Below are 15,875 nucleotides of genomic sequence, written 5' to 3' on the forward strand. Positions count from 1 at the left end.
AGTGTCCATCGACAGATGAATGGATAAAGAAGATGTGGCACATATATACCGTGGAATATTACTCAGCCATAAAAAGAAACGAAATTGAGTTATTTGTAGTGAGGTGGCTGGACCTAGAATCTGTCATACAGAGTGAAGTAAGTCAGAAAAACAAATACCGTATGCTAACACATATATATGGAATCTAAAAAAAAAAATGATACTGATGAACCTAGTTGCAGGGCAGGAATAAAGAGGTCGACATAGAGAATGGACTTGATGACATGGGGTGGGAGGGTGAAGCTGGGCGAAGTGAGAGTAGCATCGACATATATACACTACCGAATGTAAAATAGTTGGCTGGTGGGAAGCAGCAGCATAGCACAGGGAGATTGGCTCGGTGCTTTGCAATGACCTAGGGGGATGGGATAGGGAGGGTGGGAGGGAGGCTCAAGAGGGAGGGGATATGGGGACATGTGTATGCATATGGCTGATTCGCTTTGTTGTGCAACAGAAACTAACACAGTATTGTGAAGCAATTATACTCCAATAAAGATCTATTTTTAAAAATGCATGTCTTTCCATTAAGGAATTGTGAGTCCCAGAGTTCCTGTTAATCTTGAAAGAGAACACATTAATCTAAATTCAATTTCTCGATAAATGGGGGCCCAGGCCACCCCATCAGTGACAGGTTTGGGTTTCTTGGGGTTCAAACTAGGCTTATAGCGGGGGGGGGGAGGGGAAGGGTGGGACATACAAAACATGTGTCCAATAATAGTATCTAATAGTATTTATGTGTTTACAATGTGCCGAGTGCTTTTACGTGGACTATCTCACTTAATCCTCATAACCTATGGATACCTTTTTTTATGAGTGGGTACTTTCATAATCACTTGTGTTCTACAGATCAGGATACTGAAACTTAGAGAGAATTTAAAATAATTTGCTCAAGGCTCACACTCAGTGTTTAGTAAAGCTAAGGAAATAAATTCTAATCCAGGCGTTCTTTCTCCAGAGCCAACAAGCTTGACCAAAACCTCATACTACCCCTTAAAGGGAAAATATTTCACCAAAAGGAAAACAGCCCTAATCAAGAGCCATGCTAATAGTCTGAGAAAAAAATTCAGAGAGCAGAAGCAAGGGCAGAATCTGGAATGATGCTCTGAGGTACAAGTTCCTCTTCCCTTCTGGATTGCTCCAGAATCTTGGCACTGCCTGGGTAGGGGAGCCCTGGGCAGGATACAATAACATAGGGCCTTGAGACTTCTGAGGGTGAGTCTGGGAGACACTGGGACTTGCAGAGATGAGAGGGTGCGGAGCCAAGGAACCCACTGTTGTCTTCTTTCCATTTTGTTTTAGGATCAAGGCTCGAGACAAAGGGCCACAGTCCCTGATAACAGAAGCTACTGCGTGAGGTTAGTAACATACACTTAGCCCACTGAAAAGGAGCAGAAATAAATAACATCTTCACTCTCTTCAGTCAGGCAGAGGTTGGTGCGCAGAGCACGGCGTGGGCATAGCTGAGGTCTGCTGAGAGGCCAGTAAGCAAGTCAATGGGACAATGATGACCCGCACAGCAGCGCCAGCTACAGGGATGAGAGCATAGGGCTTGGAGTCTAAAGCCCTGGTTCCAGGCTGAACACGGGCACTAACTGTGTGACTTTGGGAAATTCATTAAAATTATTTGATCTTCAATTTGCTCAGCTGAAAAACAGCAGCAAGAGCTACTGAATAGGATTGTTGGGATATCAAAGAAACAATGTATGAAACACTGTACGCTATAATACTACGGAGTGCCTCGTATGTGCTAGACATTGGGGATAGAAAATTAAGCTACAATCTTTGCTCTCAAGGAGTTCGCAATCTAATGACATAAATATTGGTTATCTTTAGTATCTTGAACCCCTCCCTTCTTTCTTATTATCCCTTTTACCCCACCATTTGGATATTGTCTTAGTTTGGACAACGATTTGAGTGCAAAATGTTTATTTGGAGGTGCAAGGAAACAGAGGAGAGGTGTGGAAAGTGATACAGGAGAGGAAAGATCCTCAGCACAGGGGGCCAGCTACCACCTTAAGCCACTCTGGAAAACGCTGCAAAACACACAGCTCAGAGGTTTCCCACCTAGGGAACGGGGAAGCCAGAGTAATTTAACACCAACTTTTAACAATTATTGGTTGAAGATTTCTTTTAGTGGGTGTTAATTTCTTGGCACCTGCCAGGGGTCCAGGCAGAGTGTCTCACAGCAGCTTCAGAAAAAGGCCTGGGGCAGAGAAATGGAGACACAGGCCGTTGCAAGATGGCTGGCGCACATTGAAGTCATCGAGCCAAAGATGTGGCAGGGCACTGACAGCATCTGCAAAAGGTGGTCCATGTCTGAGGGTGTCTGGGTGGGCTCCCTCTCTCCCAGGACCCAAGGCAAAACCAGGAGAGAGGACTCTTCCCAACACTTAGTACTATAGATGAAGGGGAGAAGGAGGCTAAATATATGCTAACACTTTCTAAAGGCAGAATTTATCCTTTAACTATTGTACATTTGCAGAAATTTGGCACAGGTGTGTAGCTCAATAGAATAATTGCTCTGCTGTTGAACTTTCTGTGATGGTGGGAATATTCTATAGCTTCACTGTCCAGTGCAGTAGCCAACAGTCCCATGTAAGTTGCTGGGCACCTGAAATGTGGTGGGTATGACTGAGGAACTACATTTTTACTTTTATTTAATTTTAATTAATTTGAATAATCACACGTGGCTAATGGTTACCATGTTAGACAACATAACTTTAGAGCAGTTGAATTATATTTTATTATTCATAAGAAATTTTTAAAAAATCATCCTAATCATTTTCTTCATTAAGAATAGAGGTAAATCAAAGATGTCATATGGCTGAGTGTTAAAATCAATATTAATTTTGAATTGAGCACAACTGAATATCACCACCAACTTAATAGAAACTTCTGGGAAATGGGAATAAACGTGAAGTCTTACCAACATTTGTTAGAAAAATGTATTATAAAAAGTTTAGTTCGTCAAATTTCTAAAGTTTGACACAACAGTCCAGAAACAATAGTATCTCAGCAGCTCTAGTGCATATGATGATTTTAAATGATGACTGGACTGAAGTTGGTGGAGAAACAAGATATTTTGGGATACATGATTTTTCTTTACATTTATTTCTTCATATATATATAATTTTCATTAATTATACTTCATATTATTGTTTATATTTCTATAAGTATTTATGGACTCAAATTCCATATAACGTGCTTTACAAAATTAATTAGTTAATACATCCTCTAAGTCAGATTAATTATTATCTCTTTTTCCCCTTTTTTTTTAAACTGTTTAAAAGTTTTTCCATCAACAGAGGAACGGATAAGGAAGATGTGGTACATATATACAGTGGAATATTACTCAGCCATAAAAAAGAATGAAATAATGCCATTTGCAACAACATGGATGGATCTAGAGATTGTCATACTAAGTGAACTAAGTCAGACAGAGAAAGACAAATATCACATGATATAAATTATATGTGGAATCTTAAAAAAGGGTACAAATGAACTTATCTACAAAACAGAAATATAGTTACAGATGTAGAAAACAAACTTATGGTTACCAGGGGGTAAGCGGGGGAGGGATAAATTGGGAGATTGGGATTGACATATACACACTACCATATATAAAATAGATAACTAATAAGAACTTACTGTATAGCACAGGGAACTCTACTCAATACTCTGTAATGGCCTATATGGGAAAAGAATCTAAAAAAGAGTGAATATATGTATATGTATAACTGATTTACTTTGCTGTACACTTGAAACTAACACAACACTGTAAATTAACTATACTCGAATAAAAATGTTTTACAAAGTTTTTAATAATTGTTTTTGTACATAATCAAGAGCTTCCAGAATCATCATTTTCATTGTTCTTGACGGTTTTTGTGCTTTAATGTATGTTCTGCAGTGTGACTCAGCTCCTGTGTAACTGGGATCGGGGATTGACGTTAGCTTGCAGGTCGTGTTGGTTCACGTGTGACTTTTCCCCAGCACGTTAGTGCTTTGTACCACTGTGTAACAGCAGCTGAATGCAAAGTGCACTAGGACAGCTAAACATCTTGGGCTGGGCTGTGCTGTGCTGTGCCAGCTCATCCACTGTCCTCTTGGTGCCGTCTGGCCTCCTGCTCTCCTGGAGACGCTCATGGCATGGTTCTCCCTGACCTTTGTGCTTTTGGTCCTCATCTCCATCACTCAGCAGCCCCAGCTCTTCTATAAGCTACGTTTAGTTTTTTGTTTTTTTTATGTAAGTGTTTTTCTAACTTTTATGCAAGGACCTATTTATACAGTAGTATTTTTAAATTTATTAACCATGTAATAGTTTTTTTAAACTGTGCTGTATTTTTATTAGAAATACCATTCTTTTTGTTAACTCATATTGTAAAGTTTTGTATGTTTTGAGTGGAAATTGTATATGTTTTGAGTGGCTTGATGCTGATACTAATTTGCCAATAAACCCTATTATGTTTAGTGTGTGATTTTGCAGATTTGAGTAGGGTTTTCTTTTTTCAGGAATATACATGTTGTATTAAGGCAAAACCACCTGTACATTGATTTTGCAATTGAATGAGAGAATAGCCACAACAAAACAAACCCACAAAGAGATCCTGACTCCAAATTGCTTCTAGAATGATTAGCTATGTTTGGAAGTGAATATTCTCATATGAACAGTATTCCAAGCAATATGCATTGTTGCTTTGTTTATATTATGGATTTTGCTAAACCAATGATATATGATGGTAATGTTGTGACAATCACTGGTCACACACAAGTCCTGGGATGTCAGAAATGACAGTAAAGGTGGTTATTTGATCTTCCAAAGACCTAGGCCATAGACAAAGGAAAGCATAGATTTTGGCTGAATAGCCACACCAAAGATGAAGTTCCATGTCTATATTAGAAAGAAGACATGTATATTGACCTATATAAATCATATAATTAATTTCTTTGAGATTTTGGTGTGCATATTCTTCAGGTCCTAAAAAGACTGAAGAACACGGAACACTGCTTTCTACCCTCATCTCTTCTTTGACCCAATATAATACTCCTTCTTAGAATATACATAGGAAAAGGGTTCATGAATGTCGTGTCTATATTCTGGAGCTAGGCAACTTCTCTCTCATGTAAAAGAAGTCAGCTCCCAAGTGGTACTTATGGAGAAGTTGTTCCTGATTGTGTGTTTGTAGAAAGGGAGTATAAAGGTCAATTCATATATACCCAGCCCAGCTTAGTGCACTTAAAGTATCTATTTCTTAAAGAAAGCTATAATAAATTACATCTCTTAAAATATATGTGCATTCTATTTACAATAGCCACAATATGGAAGCAACCTAAATGTCCATCAACAGATGAATGGATAAAGAAGATGTGGTGTATATATATATATATATATATATATATATATATACACACACACACACACATACAATGGAGCATTAGCCATAAAAAAGAATGAAATAATGCCACTTGCAGCAACATGGATGGATCTAGAGATTATCATACTAAGTGAAGCATGTCACACAGAGAAAGACAAATACCATATGATATCACTTACATATGGAATCTAAAAAATGATACAAATGAACTTTTTTGCAAAACTGAAACAGAGTCACAGACACAGAAAACAAAGTCATGGTTACCAAAGGGGAAAGCAGGGGGAGGGATAAATTAGGAATTTGGGATTGACAGATACACACACTACTGTATATAAAATAGGCAAACAACAAGGTCCTACTATATAGCACAGGGAACTATATTCAATATCTTGTAATAACCTAAAATGGAAAGAACCTGAAAAAGAATAGATACATGTATTTGTATAACTGAATCACTGCTGTACACCTGAAACATTATAAATCAACTATACTTTAAGTAAAAAAACCACTCTGGCTCTTAGATAGCTTCATCCACCAGAGGGCAGACAGCAGAAGCAAGAAGAACCACAATCTTGCAGCCAGTGGAACGAAAACCACATTCACAGAAAGACAGACAAAATAAAAGGCAGAGGATTAACTACCAGATGAAGGAACAAGATAAAACCCCAGAAAAACAACTAAATGAAGTGGAGATAGGCAACCTTACAAAAAAAGAACTCAGAATAACGATAGTGAAGTTGATCCAGGACCTCGAAAAAAGAATGGAGGCAAAGATTGAGAAGATGCAAGAAATGGTTAACAAAGACCTAGAAGAACTAAAGAAAAAACACCTAGAAAAATTAAAGAACAAACAAACAGAGATGAACAATACAATAACTGAAATGAAAAATACACTAGAAGTAATCAACAGAATAACTGAGGCAGGAGAATGGATAAGTGACCTGGAAGACAGAATGGTGGAATTCACTGCTGTGGAACAGAATAAAGAAAAAAGAATGAAAAGAAATGAAGACAGCCTAAGAGACCTCTGGAACAACATTAAATGCAACAACATTCTCATTACAGGGGTCCCAGAAGGAGAAGAGAGAGAGAAAGGACCCGAGAAAATATTTGAAAAGATTATATTCGAAAACATCCCTAACATGGGAAAGGAAATAGCCACCCAGGTCCAGGAAGGGCAGAGAGTCCCAGGCAGGATAAACCCAAGGAGAAAAATGCTGAGACACATAGTAATCAAATTGACAAAAATTAAAGAAAAAGAAAAATTATTAAAAGCAACAAGGGAAAAATGACAAATAATATACACGGGAACTCCCATAAGGTTAACGGCTGATTTCTCAGCAAAAACTCTACAAGCCAGAAGGGAGTGGCACGATATATATAAAGTGATGAAAGGGAAGAACCTACAACCAAGATTACTCTACCTGGCAAGGATCTCATTCAGATTTGATGAAGAAATCAAAAGCTTTTCAGACAAGCAAAAGCTAAGAGAATTCAGGACCACCAAGCCAGCTCTACAACAAATGCTAAAGGAACTTCTTTAACTGGGAAACACAGAGAAGTAAAGGACCTACAAAAACAAACTCAAAACATCTAAGAAAATGGTAATAGGAACATACATATCGATAGTTAGGCTAAATGTGAATGGATTAAATGCTCCAAACAAAAGACACAGGCTTGCTGAATGGATACAAAAACAAGACCCATATATATGCTATCTACAAGAGACCCACTTCAGACCTAGGGACACATACAGACTGAAAGTGAGGGGATGGAAAAAGATATTCCATGCAAATGGAAATCAAAAGAAAGCTGGAGTAGCAATACTCATATCAGATAAAAGAGACTTTAAAATAAAGAATGTTACAAGAGACAAGGAAGCACACTACATAATGATCAAGGGATCGATCCAAGAAGAAGATATAACAATTATAAATATATATGCACCCAACATAGCACCTTAATACATAACGCAACTGCTAACAGCTATAAAAGAGGAAATGGACAGTAACACAATAATAGTGGGGGACTTTAACACCTCACTTACACCAATGGACAGATAATCCAAAATGAAAATTAACGAGGAAACACAAACTTTAAATGACACAATAGACCAGTTAGATTTAATTGATATTTATAGGACATTCCATCCAAAAACAGCATATTACACTTTCTTCTCAAGTGTGCATGGAATATTCTCCAAGATAGATTACATCTTGGGTCACAAATCAAGCCTCAGTAAATTTAAGAAAATTGAAATCATATCAAGCACCTTTTCTGACCACAATGCTATGAGATTAGAAATGAATTACAGGAGGAAAAACGTAAAAAACACAAACATAGGGAGGCTAAACAATACGTTACTAAATAACCAAGAGATCACTGAAGAAATCAAAGATGGTACCAAAAAATACCTAGAGACAAATGACAATGAAAACACAACGATCCAAAACCTATAGGATGCAGCAAAAGCAGTTCTAAGAGGGAAGTTTATAGCAATACAATCCTACCTCAAGAAACAAGAAAAACCTCAAATAAATAATCTAACCTTACACATAAAGGAACTAGTGAAAGGAGAGCAAAGAAAACCCAAAGTTAGTGGAAGGAAAGAAATCATAGAGATCTGAGCAGAAGTAAATGAAATAGAAACAAAGAAAACAATAGCAAAGATCAATAAAACTAAAATCTGGTTCTTTGAGAAGATAAACAAAATTGATAAACCATTAGCCAGACTCATCAAGAAAAAGAGGGAGAGGGCTCAAATCAACAAAATTAGAAATGAAAAAGGAGAAGTTACAGCAGACACCGCAGAAATACAAAGCATCCTAAGAGACTACTACAAGCAACTCTATGCCAATAAAATGGACAACCTGGAAGAAATGGACAAATTCTTAGAAAGGTATAACCTTCCAAGAATGAACCAGGAATAAACAGAAAATATAAACAGACCAATCACAAGTAATGAAATTGAAACTGTGAGGGAAAATCTTCCAACAAACAAAAGTGCAGGACCAGATGGCTTCACAGGTGAATTCTATCAAACATTTAGAGAAGAGCTAACACCCATCCTTCTCAAACTCTTCCAAAAAATTTCAGAGGAAGGAACACTCCTAAACTCATTCTGTGATGCCACCATCACCCTGGTACCAAAACCAGATAAAGGTACTACAAAAAAAAGAAAATTACAGACCAATATCACTGATGAATATAGATGCAAAAATCCTCAACAAAATACTAGCAAACAGAATCCAACAATACATTAAAAGGGTCATACAACATGATCAAGTGGGATTTATTCCAGGGATGCAAGAATTCTTCAATATACTCAAATCAGTCAATGTGATACACCATATTAACATATTGAAGAAAAAAACCCATATGATCATCTCAATAGATGCAGAAAAAGCTTCTGGCAAAATTCAACACCCATTTATGATAAACACTCTCCAGAAAGTGGGCATAGTGGGAACCTACCTCAACATAATAAAGGCCATATATGACAAACCCACAGCAAACATCATTCTCAATGGTGAAAAACTGAAAGCATTTTCTCTAAGATCAGGAACAAGACAAGGATGTCCACCTTGCCACTTTTATTCAACACAGTTTTGGAAGTCCTAGCCACAGCAATCAGAGAAGAAAAAGAAATAAAAGGAATACAAATTGGAAAAGAAGAAGTAACACTGTCACTATTTGCAGATGAAATGATACTATACATAGACAATCCTAAAGCTGTCACCAGAAAACTACTAGAGCAAATCAATGAATCGGGTAAAGTTGTAGGATACTAAATTAATGCACAGAAATCTCCTGCATTCCTATACACTAACAACAAAAGATCAGAAAGATAAATTAAGGAAAGAATCCCATTCACCACTGCAACAAAAAGAATAAAATACCAAGGAATAAACCTACCTAAGGAGGTAAAAGACCTGTACTCAGAAAACTATAAGACACTGATGAAAGAAATCAAAGATGACACAGACAGATGGAGAGATATACCATGTTCTTGGATTGGAAGAATCAATATTGTGAAAATGACTATGCTACCCAAAGCAATCTACAGATTCAATGCAATTCCTATCAAATTACCAATGGCATTTTTTACAGAACTAGAACAAAAAATCTTAAAATTTGTATGGAGACAAAAAAGACCCTGAATAGCCAAAGCAATCTTGAGGGGAAAAAAATGGAGCTGGAGGAATCAGACTCCCTGACTTCAGACTATACTACAAAGCTACAGTAATCAAGACAATATGGTACTGGCACAAAAACAGAAACATAGATCAATGGAACAGGATAGAAAGCCCAGAGATAAACCCACACACCTATGGTCAACTAATCTATGACAAAGGGGGCAAGAATATACAATGGAGAAAAGATGGCCTCTTCAATAAGTGGTGCTGGGAAAACTGGATAGCTACATGTAAAAGGATGGAAGTAGAATACTCCCTGACACCATACACAAAAATAAACTCAAAATGGATTAAAAACCTAAAAGTAAGACTGGACACTATAAAACTCTTAGAGGAAAACATAGGAAGAACACTCTTTGACATAAATCACAGCAAGATCTTTTTTGATCCACCTCCTAGAGTAATGAAAATAAAAGCAAAAATAAACAAATGGGACCTAATGAAACTTAAATGCTTTTGCACAGCAAAGGAAGCTATAAACAAGACGGAAGGACAACCCTCAGAATGGGAGAAAATATTTGCAAACAAATCAACGGAGAAAGGATTAATCTCCAAAATATATAAACAGCTCATGCACCTCAATATTAAAAAAACAAATAACCCAATCCAAAAAGGGGCAGAAGACCAAAATAGACATCTCTCCAAAGAAGGCATACAGATGGCCAAGAGGCACATGAAAAGCTGCTAAACATCACTAATTATTAGAGAACTGCAAATCAAAACATTGAGGTATCACCTCACACTGTTTAGAATGGGCATCATCAGAAAATCTACAAACAACAAATGCTGGAGAGGGTGTGGAGAAAAGGGAACCCTCTGGCACTGTTGGTGGGAATGTCAATTGATACAGCCACTATGGAGAACAGTATGGAGGTTCCTTAAAAAATGAAACATAGAATTACCATATGACCCAGCAATCCCACTACTGGGCATATACCCAGGGAAAACCATAATTCAAAGAGACACATGCGCCCCAATGTTCATTGCAGCACTATTTACAATAGCCAGGTCATGGAAGCAACCTAAATGCCCAATGACAGATGAATGGATAAAGAAGATGTGGTACATTTATACAATGGAATATTACTCAGCCATAAAAAGGAACGAAATTGGGTCGTTTGTAGAGATGTGGGTGGACCTAGAGACTGTCATACAGAGTGAAGTAAGTCAGAAAGAGAAAAACAAATATTGTATATTAACGCATATATGTGGAATCTAGAAAAATGGTACAAATGAACTGGTTTTCAAGGCAGAAATAGAGATGCAGATGTAGGGGGAAACTGGGGGTAGGGGGTGGTGGTGGTGGGATGAATTGGGAGATTGGGATTGACATGTCTACAGTAATATGTATAAAATAGATAACTGATAAGAAACTGCAGTATAAAAAAATTAAATTAAATTTAAAAAATAAGAAACATTCAGATTCAATTACTTTCAGGAATTAGTTAAAAATGAAATATGCAATGAAAACAATAAATTCTCCCTCAAAAATATATGTGCATTAATTTGAGTTATATGCTTTTCAATGTTTCCATCAAATTTGTGCTTTCTCACTGCCATTATAACCTAGGAGTGCTGGCCAGTGACAAACAGAAGAGTCCAAGACACCCTCACAGCTTAATACAAAATGTTTTCCAGGTTGGCATCCACTGCCCCAGGTGCCAGCCACTCCAGGTGCCTCCTGCAGATCAGGTGTTTGGAGATTGCACTCAGTGTTTTTGCACTGTTGGGAAGGCAGGCTCTGGTGCCAGACTCTAAGTTCAAAGCTGGATTATATTACTTCCTTACTGTGTGAACTTGGTAAATTACCTAGTGTCTTTGCTTCAATTTTCTCATCTTTAAAAGTAGGGATAAAATAATTCCAAACATAGGGGATTACTGGAAGGATTAAATGTAATATATGTAATCAGTATAGTGCCTGGCACATCATAAGTGCTTGATGCAAGTTAGCCTTCATGATGATGTTTTCTCAGTGGCTTTTGTTTCTAAATTATAAGTAAAATTATCACTGTAAAATAGCTAACATTGCAAGGAGGCTTCCAGCTGAAAAAGCAGAGACTGCTTTCGGCATTGGAGAATTGAGGTAATCAGTCACGCTGAAAAGGGCTAACTGAGGACCAGAATGGGTTGGCTGCTTCTCCTTCTCTGAAGCAGAGTGTCTGTCTCTACAGACAAGAGGACATTACACATTACCGAGTGAGAATCCTCATCAAAGAGAACATGGGAAATAATGTAACTAATGGCTGTAGGTTAATGTCTAATATGCAATTGGATATTGCCAGGGACTTTTGGTCTATCTCATGAACAAGCACTTTTATATTCTTTTTTCCATAACCTATTTTCCATACACATCCATGCAGTACACCGTAAAAGAACATGGTGCCTATGACCAAATGCTGAGAAGCCATGGAGGTTATAATCAAGAGTACAGGCTCTAGCTTCATGTTTTCTGTCTCTTCCACAAACCAGCTCTGTGACTTTGGCAAGTTGCCAAATGCCCTGCATGTTGGTTTTCTCATCTGTACAATGGAGATCATAACCATACCTACCAGACAGGTTTGTTATGAGGACAATACAATTTAATTGACATAAAACACTTACCTAGTGTCTTGTGTGTAAAATAAGTATTCACTAAATGATAGCTATTACTTACTCAAATTTTTCATTTATGTTTAACCATTTAAGAATAATCCACCATTTTACAGAAAAGTAAGCATCACCTATATCCAGAGACCCTGCTATGAGTAAAAAAGAATGGAAATGGCAATAAAGAAGGAGAGGAAAGGCAAGTTTCTATTTCCATTTAGTTGGAGGAAGCTCACCGGGGAAGCATCTCTGTAGCTCTTAAGGAGGGAAGGTATATATAACTTGGTGGGTTGGGGGGAAACAAAGTAGAGAGAGAGAGAAGAATGCACAATTGAGAAGGGAAATAATGAATGAAATAAAAGGTGATTAGGTTTACTTTTGTGGAAAAGAAGGCTGGATAGTGGGGGGGAGTGAAATAATAAGATAAATGATGCTGGGCTATCACAAGAATACCATTAAAACTATTAGTTATGATAATAGTAGCTGCTATAATACAAAAATGCTGAACTACCAATGGTTTAACACAAAAGAAGTATTTCTAGCTCATGTCACAGCCCAGTAAAGTAGTTTCTGGTTGGGCAGCCCTCCTCTAGTGCTGTTTTGGGATCCAATCCCCTCCCATCTGCGGACGCACTATCTTTAATGCATGGATACCAAGGGTTACCCTGTGGGGACCTCTGTTCCAACCAACTGGAAGGTGAAATCATGTGGAATATTAGAGGTGGGAGGTTTTTATGGGCCAGGCCTAGAAGTGGTGCTTATTTTGGTCAACATCTCACTAGCCAGAATTAAGTCTCAGGCCCAAACCTACGTCTAACTGTATGCTCAAGAGGAAAGGACATACATGGGGTTTGAAACTCATCACAGCCTCTGCCCCAGACACTTTCATGCAAAATGACCATGACACCTTTCTTAATACAAACCAATACAAGTTCATAACCTAACTGGGAACAAGAAAAAACTGAACGTACCTGGAGATTCAGGGACAAATGAAATGAACCTATCTCATGGCTACAAAATAAAAATCTATGAATTAATTTTTATGCAAGTCAAAATCATCTTCTTCAGAAGTCCCTTCCATGATTACTTTATAAGAACAATAGCCAGTACTGAGTCCTTAATTTGTATGAGGCACTGAGCTGCATTGTATTTACCTTTACCATACTACTGTGAAGTAGGAATGATCATTTTATATTATAGATTGAGAAAGTGAATCCCAAGAAAGGTCCTGACTTACCAAAGATTGTAAAGATAGCAAGTGGTGGGGGTAGAGTTGAAACATAGGTTTTACCACTAAAACTGTCAGACTCTACTGCCTCCTATGACTTCTCATTACTCCTTAATTCAGAATTCCTTGCGTGTACTCGTTTTGTTGCTCTCACATGGCTCTCTGCAAATGTTGGCATGTATGTTGATTTGTAAGTTGTATCAGTTAACTATTGCTGTGTAACAAATTCCACCAGCCCCAGCCATATAGGGGTTTACAACAAGAATAACTTGCTCTTTCTCACAATCCTGTAGGTTGACTAGATGGTTCTTTTGTTTCACTTGGTATTCACTGGAGTCACTCAGGAAGCTGCACCCAGCTGGTGGCTGGGGTGGCCAGAAGGTCCAGGAAGGCCTCTCTCACCTGCCTGGGGCCCTGGTGCTGTCAGCTGTGGTGCCCCACTTCTCCTTCACATGGCCTCACTCTCAGTGGTCTTTCCTCCTCCAGGACCTCTCCACATGGCCTCTTTCTAAAGGGATAGACTGGACTTCCTTAGAGCATGGGAGCTGTCTTCCTAAAGGAAGACAGCAGAGGCTCCCAGTCCTCTTAAAGGTTTGCCTAGAACTGGCTCAGCATCACTTCTGCCACATTCTGTTGGCAAAAGAAGCCACAAGACCTGCCCAGATTAAAGGAGTGAGGAGAGAGACTTCACTCCTTGGTGGGAGGAGCAACAAAGAATTTGTGGCCATTCATAATCCACCACACTGCATTCTTTTTGTCTGTCTGGCACTGTCATCCCAGCGAAACTCCTGAAGGCAAGATCTGGGTCTTCTTGATTTTGCAATTGGTTTTTAGCACCTAGGACTATGCTCTGCATACAATGGGTTTCAAAAATGTCAATTGACAGAGTGTATATAAATCATAACCTATAAAATTTAGATGAGAGAAAAAGCAACCTGGAACACAACAGCGCACAGGCCCTCAGGGCATCTTAGGCTCCCCACTAGTGAAATTTGGTAACTCTTTCCAACCATTTTCTTACGAGATGAACTCTGGCAATGCCCTGACCTCTCTTTACAAGTTCTCTGCTTCTGTGCTCACCTATTTTCAGATGCTTACCCACCTGTCTGAGCTGAAATATGGAGTCTTTATGCTGATTTGTGTCTAAAAGCCATGACAAATGGTACATTTGGGATTCAGGGCAAATGATTTAATGTTGTTCAACAAATTAACAACTGTATAAAAAGATTCTGCTAAAATAAGATCTGTGTGCGTTTTTGGGGGGTGTCTTTTAGAAGATGAAATTGCTTAAGGCATACGTAAACAGTAACTTGGTTCTCATAACACCTATCTCAAAGCATAGGTGCTATAGGTCTCACCCTAGGCATACACAGAGGCATCACCATGTATATGTTCACTACTTTAGAAGAGGTTTTTGCTAGGTAAGGTGCATGTACACACACACACACATGCCTGTACAAGCCAATAAACAAGATGAAAAATAAAAGATAAAATTGTACAAGCATAAAAGAATGAGACTGATTAGAAATCAGCTGTTAGGTGATCTTATCAGTAGAACACAAGGATGGCTCTAGGGAAAGTGAAATAGCTCATTAAATTTGCCCTGTCTTTCTTTGTAATAGATATCCTGAAACAGACACTCGTATTTGTTTACTGTACTAAAAGTAACATCTTTTTCTTCCATTCAGGCCTCTTTCTCTGCCAAGATCCCTCTAAGTAGGAAATGACAAAAATTTATGAGGGTTACATCCAAAAGCAAAGGCCTGGGGTATATTGTTGGAAAGATAAAGACTGTTCGTTTGGGAGTTCTCTGTTCCTTTATTATCTGAGAAAAGATGGAGTAGTAATTGACATGTGGTTCTTGACAGATGTTGACAAGGGAAAAACATGTAACTGAGCCCCTTGGAGTTTTTGCAAAGCATGATTATGATGCTTGTCTCCATGTTCTGTAACCTCAAGAGCACAATCAAATTTCCCCCCTTACCCTAAATGCCAAGCAGACATCCAGACAGATGTTATAGGACTATATCAGCATCTGGCCAAAGAATAGAATTCTCTCATCTCACATCAAGGGCATGCACAATAGAGACCACTGAACGTGGAGTGAGTGCTTTGGTATATTCTATTGTTAATCTCTCTTGAAATAGATTGATTGCTGTGGAGAAAGAATTCACCAAAAAATTTCCTATTCAACTATCAGAGCTTGTATGTGGGCATGCACCATAACATTAAACAATTCATGCTCCAAAATTGTATCCATATTTTATTAGATAACATAATAGGATGATAGGAATATTAACAAATACGCTTTTAGAGTAGCATTGCATAAGAATAAGATTTAGAAAGGAAGTATTTTCTCTGTATTTGCCAAACATCCAGATGAAAAGTTGAAAGATTGTCAGTTGTGCAGATGTTCTATATATACAGGTGTTATGTAGAGAAGATATTTGG

The sequence above is a fragment of the Orcinus orca genome, chromosome 7 (assembly GCF_937001465.1).
Source record: "Orcinus orca chromosome 7, mOrcOrc1.1, whole genome shotgun sequence".
NCBI classification, from domain to species: domain Eukaryota; kingdom Metazoa; phylum Chordata; class Mammalia; order Artiodactyla; family Delphinidae; genus Orcinus; species Orcinus orca.